The 11,106-nt window shown below is 44.9% G+C and overlaps 1 protein-coding gene across 5 annotated transcripts in view; it reads right to left on the reverse strand.

Annotated features, from left to right (window-relative positions):
* LOC122554098 (choline transporter-like protein 5) overlaps positions 1–11,106 on the reverse strand; it is a 281,888-nt gene that overhangs the window by 130,530 nt on the left and 140,252 nt on the right. The window lies entirely within an intron of this gene.

An 11,106-nucleotide genomic window follows, 5' to 3' on the forward strand; every position in this document is an offset into this window, starting at 1 on the left:
CACACAAGGGAGAACTTGCATGTACGTTTTCCCTCAATACTGACCCTCTGACAGTGCAGCACTCCCTCAGTACTGATCCTCTGACAATGTGGCACTCCCTCAGCACTGACCCTCTGACAGTGCGGCACTCTCTCAGTACTGACCCTCTGACAGTGCAGCACTCCCTCAGCACTGACCCTCTGACAGTGTGGCACTCCCTCAGTACTGACCCTCTGACAGTGTGGCACTCCCTCAGCACTGACCCTCTGACAGGGCAGCACTCCCTCAGCATTGACCCTCTGACAGGGCAGCACTCCCTCAGCATTGACCCTCTGACAGGGCTGTACTCCCTCAGCACTGACCCTCTGACAGGGCAGCACTCCCTCAGCATTGACCCTCTGACAGGGCTGTACTCCCTTAGCACTGACCCTCTGACAGGGCAGCACTCCCTCAGCACTGCATGATCTTGACCATGTTCCAGTCATTTGGGGAATTGAACCCAAACTCTTCTGACTTCCCTGAGCTCCAGCCGGTGCTGTGGAATGCAGTTTCACATCTTGTGGTGCGATTGAAACTCTGACATCTCGGCTGGTGTCATCAGGGACAGAGTGATATTCCTGACTACATGCTGTCCCAGAGCGCGGTGTGAGAGAGACCTGCGACTTCTGGTTTTGTTCCTCACCAGGTCATGGTTACATTATGAGGACCTGCGCATAAATGAGACACGTGTTTCCTGGAGTATTGGATGGTGGAAGGATTTAAAAATTAAAAGCTTCAGTAAGATAGATTTGAAGAGACCCTTTCCTCTGGTGGGACATTGCTAGAACAATGGGAGCCAATCTGATATAAACACTAAGAAACTCAGCTGGTCTGGCAACATCTGTGAAGGGTGAAACAGAGTTAAGATTTCAGGTTGAATATGGCCCTTCTTCAGAGTTCAAATTCTGATGAAAGCTGCTTTCTGCAGTTTGACTTTCCTAATGCGAGGAGTGGCTGCATTTCGGGAGTTGAGGAGGGGCTAAGGGCTTAAAGAAACAGTCTATTCTCTTGATTAACCCACACCTCAAGACCTCCTTCTGTCTCCTTGCAATCACATCGAGCAACAAAGCAACAAGGTTTTACTCGAACACTGATAAACCCAAGAGTTGGATTTCATTAGATATCTTGTTGGGACATGGTGCCGTCATGGTAACATCACTGTGTTATGGATCTTGAAACTCAGCTCTTTCTCTGGGGGCTCGTGTTCAATCTACAGTCCTAAGTATTTGGTGGTAATTAAGAGCCATTAATAAATCTGAAAATTACTGTGAGATGTAGAAGCAGCAGTCGGCTATTCTGCCCATCGAGTCCGCTCTGCCATTCAATGGGATCATGGCTGATCTGATAATCCTTAACTCCACTTTCCCGCCTTTTCCTCATATTAGAAGCTAATCTCTGCAAGGATGAGCATGAAACTTTCATCAATTGTTGCAGTAAATCAACTGGGTCACTCATGTTCTTCGGGGAAGGAAATCTGCCATCCTTACGTGGTCTGGCCTACATGTGACTCTAGACCCACATCAAGGTGGTTGACCCTTAACTGCCCTGTGAAACAGCTGAGCAATCCATTCAGTTTAAGGGAATCTGGGAAGGGGGGGCAAAATGCTGGCGTTGTCAGCGGTACCTAAATCCCAATGAATATTTAAGAAGAAATTCATTGTGTTACACTGACACAGTGGGTACAGGGGAGGTTAACCGGGACACAACTAGTGATATGAACCTTCGGTAATGAAAGAGAAATTAGGTCTGTCCTCCTTGGAACTGGGATGATGAAGGGTAACTTAGCAGCAGTTTGTAGGAAGAGAAGGAGAGGTTTCAATGGAGGAATAAGTGAAAACGGGTGAGTGGGACACCACATTAAATCATCAATTTCAACCTCATGAACAACAGAAGGGAGAAGAGACAAAATGTTTTTCCTCAGAGTTGTCAGACTTTGGGATTCTCGACCAGAAGAGATACTGGCAGCTGCTTCCGGAAGTAACGGCCAAAGGGACAGTACATAGAACATAGAAGAATACAGCGCAGTACAGGCCCTTGGGCCCTCGATGTTGCGCCGATCCAAGCCCACCTAAACTACACTAACCCACTATCCTCCATATACCTATCCAATGCCCTCTTAAATGCCCATAAAGAGGGAGAGTCCACCACTGTTACTGGCAGGGCATTCCATGAACTAACGACTCGCTGAGTGAAGAACCTACCCCTAACATCAGTCCTATATCTACCCCCCCTTAATTTAAAGCTATGCCCCCTTGTAATACCCGACTCAATACGCGGGAAAAGGTTCATACTGTCGACCCTATCTAACCCCCTAATCATCTTGTACACCTCAATCAAGTCACCCCTAAACCTTCTTTTCTCTAGTGAAAACAGCCCCAAGTGCCTCAGTCTTTCCTCATACGATTTTCCTTTCATACCAGGCAACATCCTGGTAAACCTCCTCTGCACCCGTTCCAATGCCTCCACATCCTTCCTATAGTATGGCGACCAAAACTGCACACAATATTCCAGATGCGGCCGTACCAGACATTGGTTAGCAATGCTGCCTCACAGTACTAGGGTCCTGGGTTCAATCCCACCCTCTAGATTAGAGTGGTGCTGGGAAAGCACAGCAGGTCAGGCAGCATCAAGGAGCAGGAAAATCGACATTTCAGGCAAAAGCTCTTCATCAGGAAAGACTTTTGCCCAAAATGCCAATTTTCCTGCTCCTCGGATGCTGCCTGACCAGTTGTGCTTTTTCTAGTATGACTCTAATCTAGACTCTGGTTTCCAGCATCTGCAGTCCTTGTTTTTACCTACTCAATCCCACCCTCGGGCAACTGTCTGTGTGGGTTACCTCCCACAGTCCAAAGATGTGCAGGTCAGGGTGAATTGGCCATGCATGCTAAATTGCCCATAGTGTCCGGGGTGTGCAGCCTAGGTGGATAAGCCATGGGAAATGTGGGGTTACGGGGATAGGGGGGATGCCCTTTGGAGGGTTGGTATGCTTCCACACTGTAGGGATTCTATCATTCTGTGAAGGTTGAACATGTTCTTGAACAAACGTACAGTGTTACAAAGGGGAAAAAAAAGGGTTTGGTCAAATGACAAATCTGCGTGCTCTTTCAAAGAACCAGTGTAAACATGAAGGCTGAATGACCTCTCCTGAATGATTGGACAATTTCTGTGAGGGCAGAGTTCTTAAACAAATATATTGAGTACAATTGCGTTAAACAAGTAGCACAGCATGACGGAACACTCCCAGTGATAAACACACCGGCTGCTTCACCTTTATCTGTCGACCCAGAAGCCCTGGCTTGGCTGTACTAACTGTGTTATCGCTTCATTAAAAGCTTCAAAAGAAAGCCCAGCAGTGACCGAGAACAGGGTGTTTACCCACACCATTTGAAAGCAAGGCAAGACTCAGACCTGCCTTCTTCAGAACAAAACATGGATCAGAGAGTTTGCAGATCAAAAAGAACTCCTCTTGTTCTGCTTGCTCACAGTGAAGGGCAAATGTGTCTCTTCCTCGATCTATCAGCACAAGAGGAACCTTCAGAACTCTACAGGCTGGCTTCCATTTTCTCAACCTGTGTTCAAAACACATTTTGAACGGGGGCGACTTGTACAACATAGCTATAGACTGCCTATGAGTCTTCAAGAAAAACATTCTTGGGATATTTCTGCCATAATAAAAGCACAAGAGGAAACTTATGCTCATAGAACATAGAAAGGAGGCCAATCATCCCCTTAAACCTGCTCCACCATTTCAATCATGGCCTTTGGCCAATATAAGGCCATAAGACATAAGAGCAGAAATTAGGGCATTCAGCCCATTGAGTAAACTCTGCCATTCAATCATGGCTAACAAGTTTCTCAACCCCATTTTCCTGCTTTCTCCCCATAACCCTTAGTCCCCTTGATACTCAGGAACCTCTCTCTATCTCAGTCTTAAATATACTCAATAACCTGGCCTCCACAGCCTTCAGTGGCAATGAATTCCATAGATTCACCACTCTCTGGCTGAAGAAGTTTCTCCTTATCTATGTTCTAAAGGGTCTTCCCTTTACTATAATATTGTGCCCTCGGCTCCTAGTCTCTCCTATCAATGGAAACATCTTCCCAACATCTACTCTGTCCAGGCCATTCAGCATGCTGTATATTTCAATCAGATTCCTACCCCCATCCTTCTAAACTCCATCGAATATTGACCCAGAGGCCTCAAACATACCTCACACGTGAAGCCTTTCATTCCTGGGATCACTCTCGTGAACCTGCTCCAGGGCCAGTACGTCCTTCCTGAGGTATGGGGCCTAGAATTGCCCACAATACTCCAAATGTGGTCTGACCACATTCCCTTAATACCTTTGCTTAACAAAGATTTAGCTATTTCAGATTAAAATTACCAACTGATGAAGCATCCATTTCGTTTGTGGAAGAGATTTCCAAACGTCTCCCTCTTTGTGTGTCTAACTGCTTCCTAACATTTCTCCTGGACAGTCTGGCCCTAATTCCCAGATTGTGCCTCTAGTTCTAGAATCTCTAATCAATGGGAATAGTTTATCATCCTTCCTGAGGTCTTTAAAAACGAGACAGTTCATTTTTTTTATTATTTTCTTTGAACATTTCAGTTGATTTATGAGAACAATATCAGGGGTGCAATAAACTTAGCTTGGAAATTTTTTGGAAGTCAGATGTCATGTGAGGTAACCTCTAGGAATGTGTTTAACCCCCATTGGCAACAATGAAGTTCCATGTTATTTCAAAGCACTAGGACAGCACAGTATTTTCAAATTGTTGTACCTCCTTCAGCGACCATTCTGTGTTCTGATTCTGGTTAAAAGTGTCACCTCCCCAAACCCCACCTTCTCGTCTGAATCATTCACAGCAATCCTCACCCTCAGGCTGGAATGGCTGATACCATTCAAATGGACAGAGACCATTCAGCAAATGGACTAAATCTTAGCAGATGGAATATAATGTGCGGGAAAGTGAGTTGATGCACTTTGGCAGGAAGAACAGAGGAGCAGAGTATTATTTAAATGGAGGAAGACTGCAGAAAGCTACAGAATAGAGAGATTTGGTAGCACAAAGAACAAAGAAAACTTACAGCCCAGGAACAGGCCCTTCAGTCCTCCAAACCTGAGCCGATCCAAATCCACTGTCTAAACCTATCACCCAATTCCTAAGCATCTGTATCCCTTTGCTCCCCACTGACTCATGCAGCTGTTCAGATGCACCTTAAATGAATCTACCGTGCCTGCCTCTACCACCTCTGCTGGCAATATGTTCCAGGCACTTGCCACCCTCTGTGTAATGTACTTGCCGCGTGTATTCCCCTTAAATTATTCTCTTCTCACCTTGAAAGTGTGACCTCTCGTTATTGAATCCCTCACCCTGGGAAAAAGCTTGTCTCCATCCACCCTGTCTATACCCTTCATGATTTTGTAAACCTCAATCAGGTCCCCCCTCAATCTCCTTTTTTCTAATGAAAACAAACCTAACCTACTCAACCTCTCTTCATAGCTAGCACCTTCCATACCAGGCAACATCCTCGTAAACCTTCTCTGCACCCTCTCCAAAGCGTCCACATCCTTTTGGTAACGTGGCAACCAGAACTGTACACAGTATTCTAAATGCTGCTGAACCAAAGTCTTGTACAATTTTAACATGGCCTGCCAGGTCTTATACTCAATACCCCGTACGATGAAGGCAAGCCTACCATATGCCTTATTGACCACTCTACCCACCTGTGCAGCAACCTTCAGGGTATAATGGACCTGAGCTCCCAGATCTCTCTGCTCATCAACTTTTCCCAAGGCTCTTCCGTTTACTGTATAATTCGCTCTAGAATTAGACTTCCCAAAATGCACCACCTCACATTTGCCTGGATTGAACACTGTAAGTACTTGTCCAAAAATCACAAAAAACTAGCATCTAAATTTACTGGGAAATGGGGAAGGGAAATGAATTGTTGGACTTTATTTTAAAATTTTAAGAATTTTAAAAATTTAACATAAAAATTGAGCAGTTTTGCTAAAACTGTATCAGGCACTAAAGGAATTACAGGTTATGGAGAAAAGGCAGAAAAGTGGAGTTGAGGATGATCAGATCAGCCGTCATCTCACTGAATGGCAGAGCGGACTCGATGGACTGAAAGGTCCACTTCATCTCCTGGGTTTTATGCTGTTGTTCTTAATAACCACTGCAAGCTCTTTTCTCACCTCAAAGTACTAATCATCAAATTAACTATCAGGAAGATTGAAGCCACACTTTTCAGACCCCACTCCAAATTCGGTTCCCCAACAGAAGAAAAACCAAAAGAAATGTGGATGCTGTAAATCAGCAACAAAAATAGAAAACTCAGCAGGTCTGGCAGCATCTGTGGAGAGAAATCAAAGTTAACGTTTCAGGTTTGAGGAAGGGTCACTTAACCCGAAACATTAACTCTGATTTCTCTCTACAAATGCTGCTGATCTGCTGAGCTTTTCCAGCAATTTCTGTTTTCCTTTCTATTCTCCAATAATTGACCCCATCCCCCTTCCTGGCAATAGTCTCAGATTAAGCCAAAAACAAAAACAGACGTTGCTGGAAAAGCCAATCTGTTCACAACTTGGTGCTACATTTGATCCTGAGATAAGCTTCCAAGTTTACATTCACACCATCACCATCTATTTCCATCTCTGCCCCTTTCTCAGTGATTCTGCTGCTGAAACTCTCAATCATGCTTGAGACTAGATTATTCTGATGACCAATGGCTGGGCTCCCACATTCGACCTTCCATAAACTCGGAGTCATCCGAAACTCTGCTACCGATTCCCGTTCCAATAGCGACCCACACTAGCTCCCAGCCAAGCAACAATCTGATGTTAGAATTACCATCCTTGCTTTCTGATCCATCCATGGCCTTGCCTCTCTCTGTCTCTGGAATCTCCTTCAGCCTCACAGCTCTCAGATATTCTCCCTCCTCTAATTCTGGCCTCCTTTGCATCTTCAGTTGTAATCATTCCACTAGTGGTGGCTATTCCTTGAGTTGCCCAGGTCCAACCCTCTGAAACGAATTCCCTACTTCACCTCCTAGACAGTTCTCAAAACATATCTTTTTAAACACGCCATCTAATACCTCTGAAAAGTGTTATAACCAGGAGAGACAGAAGGAATTGGTTCCTCTGTTATTAACTCCCTCTTGGTCAATTGCAATAAATACTCAGTAGTGAAAGAAAGAGGAATTTTATTCCCTGTTAATCCTGGAAAATTAATAAAACACAACTTCATACACACACACACACACAAATACAGGTAATAAGCTTAAAAGGGAAACTGTCTGCTATAGACAGGGTTACACCATCAAACAGCCCATGGAGTCTCTGAGGTGTTAGATTTTAAACTCATGGCCACTGTCAATTCATTGCTGATTTGTATCTGTAGCAGTTGCAGAATAAATAGGAATTCCGAGTTCCTGATGAATGGTTGTGTTTTCAAGTTGCCTTTTCTCTGGGTATTGGTTTTCCACATGATGAAAGAAACAGACATTTTCAGAGACAGTTCCAGCCCTTGGTGTCACCAATTTATTTTTCCTTCTCTCTGCTTTGCTGTTCATAAAGCAGCTGTTGAAATACAGTCTACTGTGCATTCCAAAGTCTGGCTCCATAGTTTTTACAAGCTGGATAATTCCCAGTATGTGGAATTGTCATAGACATGCGAATGAATACAGTTAAGCAGATTTCTTGGCGCTGTCTCTGTTTCCTGGTTTCATCTTCTTTAAGTAAAAATGCTTATGTATATACAAATGAATTTGTTAATTTACATGGATCTTCCAAACCTTGCATCAGTCTGTGGTCAGGTGAGGACTGCAGCCATTGTAAACCCACTTTAGTCCATGAAAGATCTCAGAAAAATGAAAGCACACCAACATCTCTATTTTCTCAGGAGACTAAGGAAATTCAACATATCCATAGAGACTCTTTACCAACGTTTATAGATGCACTATAGAAAGCATTCTATCCAGTTGCATCACAGTTACCTTTCATGCTTTTAGGGAGAGGAAGTAGCACAGTGGTAGTGTCACTGAACATATAATCCAGACCTTCAGGCTGATGTTTTGAGGACATGGGTTTGAATCCCACCCATGAGGATGGTGAAATTTGAATTCAATAAAAACTACAATAAAAGAAAGTTTAGCTAATGGCAAACCATGGACCATCTCCCTCCCTAATGTTCTTCAGGGAAGGAAATCTGCCATCCTTACCTGGTCTGGCCTACGTGTGACTCCAGACCCATTGCAATGTGGTTGACTCTGAACTGCCCTCTGGGCAATTAGGGATGGGCATTAAATGCTGAGCTAGCCAGTGATACCCACATCCCGTGAGTGAGTAAAAGAAATTCCATGAATGGCACTATGTAATCACAAGTTGTTGTTGAACAATTGCACACTTGGCTCTGTAGTCACACACTCTGTCCATTACTGGTGTCCTTCTCCAACTCCTTCACATTGAGCAGGAGCTTGTAATGATCTGGAAGCATTTTACACCATCAAAATGTCCCGATTTGACATTAGCCAGTGAAGGAGACCTTACAGCAACTCACAGATTCTTTAGTTAAGGAGGTCAGATAGAGAGTGTTGTAGAGGAGGAGGAGAAGATTTTACAAAGTTTTTACATCATGAAATCCATAGAACAAAAAGAAAACCTAAAAACAACTCAAATGGGGCCAGAAATCAACCTTAATCAAACAACCTGCACAATCGCAGGGCATTCCAAAGTATTGCGCAGCCAACAATGTACTTTGGGAACACATTCACTGCTGAGCTGTTTCTGATCAGTTTCCTTGCACACTGTAACTTCAGTAAATTCCACAATCTCCCCACTGTCTGGGGCAAGATGTTTCTCCTGAATTCATTTGAAAATTAGAATCCGTACAGTGTGGAATCAGGCCCTTCAGCCCAACCAGTCTACATCGACCCTCCAAAGAGTAACCCACCCAGACCTATTCCCCCCTACCCTATATTTACCCCTGACTAATGCACCTAACCTACACATCCATGATTATTGTTGTGGTTCTGTTCGCCGAGCTGGCAATTTTTGTTGCAAACGTTTCGTCCCCTGTCTAGGTGACATCCTCAGTGCTTGAGAGCCTCCTCTGAAGCGCTTCTGTGGTGTTTTCTCCGGCATTTATAGTGGCCTGTCCCTGCCGCTTCCGGTTGTCTATAAATGCCGGAGGAAACACCACAGAAGCGCTTCACAGGAGGCTCCCAAGCACTGAGGATGTCACCTAGACAGGGGACGAAACGTCTGCAACACAAATTCCCAGCTCGGCGAACAGAACCACAACAACGAGCACCCGAGCTACAAATCTTCACCCAAACTTTGAATATCCATGATTAATTTAGCATGGCCAACTCACCCATCCTGCACATCTTTGGTCTGTGGGAGGAAACCCACACAGACACGGGGAGAATGTGCAAACTCCACACAGACAGTCGCCCAAGGCTGGAATTGAACCACGGTGCCTGGTGCTGTGAGGCAACATGCTAGCCACTGAGCTACCTTGCCACCCTCATTAGATCCATGGCCCCTGGTTCCGGTCTCCCAGCAAATAGAGATGTCTTCTCCAGCCAATCAAACCCTTTTCATGCCCTCGAGCAGGTCACCCTTGGTTTGAATCTGACTGTGAAGGCTGTGTGGCACTCTCACTGGCCGTTGGTCATTAACTAGATAACGCCTGCAGTTTCCAATCATTCAACACATCCCTCACCCACGCACTACACACCACAGGACTTCAATACATTCCACAGAATGGCAAAAACAAGAGACCCAATCATTGATTTGTGAATACTGCTGATGGCCCCCAAACCTCTCGCAGGAGGCACTGAGAACCATTGCAGTGTGGTCCCACTGCCACACCCTCGGGATTCATTCACTCTGATCTATGGTGTCATTCCAAACTCCTAATCAAAATATCAGGAAAAGAACTTGCATTTCTGTAGTGCCTCCAACAATTGAGGAGAAACCAAAGCAGTTTATATACAAGGAAATACTTAGTCCCGGTTGTAGTGGAGCAAATCTGGCAGAACAGCAAGCTCCCACAAACAGCAATATAATAAGCACAAGCTCAGGTATTTGTGTAACATTGACTGAGATAAACATTGACCAGAACAGTGGGGAGACGTCTGCAGCATGTGACCTAAATAGTGGTCTAGAGCCTTTTCAATTCACTTCAGACATCAGACAGAGTCACGTTCAATGTCTCGTTTAAAAGATAAAGGAAGGAGTGAAATCAATGTAAGCTGCAGGTGCAATAAGCCACTGAACACTGTCTGCCTTTCTCCCCCACATAATCCAGTATCTGCAGTAATTTGCTCCTGCGATAACCTCCAATTGATCGACAAAAACCCAGGAAGGGTATTGTGTATTGCTGAATTATCCTGGAGAGCATGTTGCTACCCAAGGACATTGTTATCCCCACAGAATCAAGCACCCTCATTTAATTCTGACAAATGTTCCTAATTTATCCTTTGATCATCACCACCTCAGACCTGTCCCCATCTGCACTGTATCTCAGCATTATACAGAGATAGACCTGTCCCCACCAGTACTGTAACCCAGTGTTATACAGTGACAGACCTGTCCCCACCAGTACTGTACCACAGTGTTATACATTGGCAGACCTCTCCCACCAGTACTGTAACCCAGTGTTATACAGTGACAGACCGGTCCCCACCAGTACTGTATCCCAGTGTTATACAGTGACAGACCTGTCCCCACCACTACCGTACCCAGTGTTATACAGTGACAGACCGGTCCCCACCAGTATTATACCAGTGTTATACAGTGACAGATCTGTCCCCACCAGTACTGTAACCCAGTGTTATACAGTGACAGACCTGTCCCCACCAGTACTGTACCCCAGTGTTATACAGTGACAGACCTGTCCCCACCAGTACTGTACCACAGTGTTATACAGTGACAGACCTGTCCCCACCAGTACTGTACCCCAGTGTTATACAGTGACAGACCGGTCCCCACCAGTACTGTAACCCAGTGTTATACAGTGATAGACCTGTCCCCACCAGTACTGTACCCCAGTGTTATACAGTGATAGACCTGCCCC

Source organism: Chiloscyllium plagiosum, chromosome 11 (genome assembly GCF_004010195.1).
Source record: "Chiloscyllium plagiosum isolate BGI_BamShark_2017 chromosome 11, ASM401019v2, whole genome shotgun sequence".
Classification (NCBI taxonomy): domain Eukaryota; kingdom Metazoa; phylum Chordata; class Chondrichthyes; order Orectolobiformes; family Hemiscylliidae; genus Chiloscyllium; species Chiloscyllium plagiosum.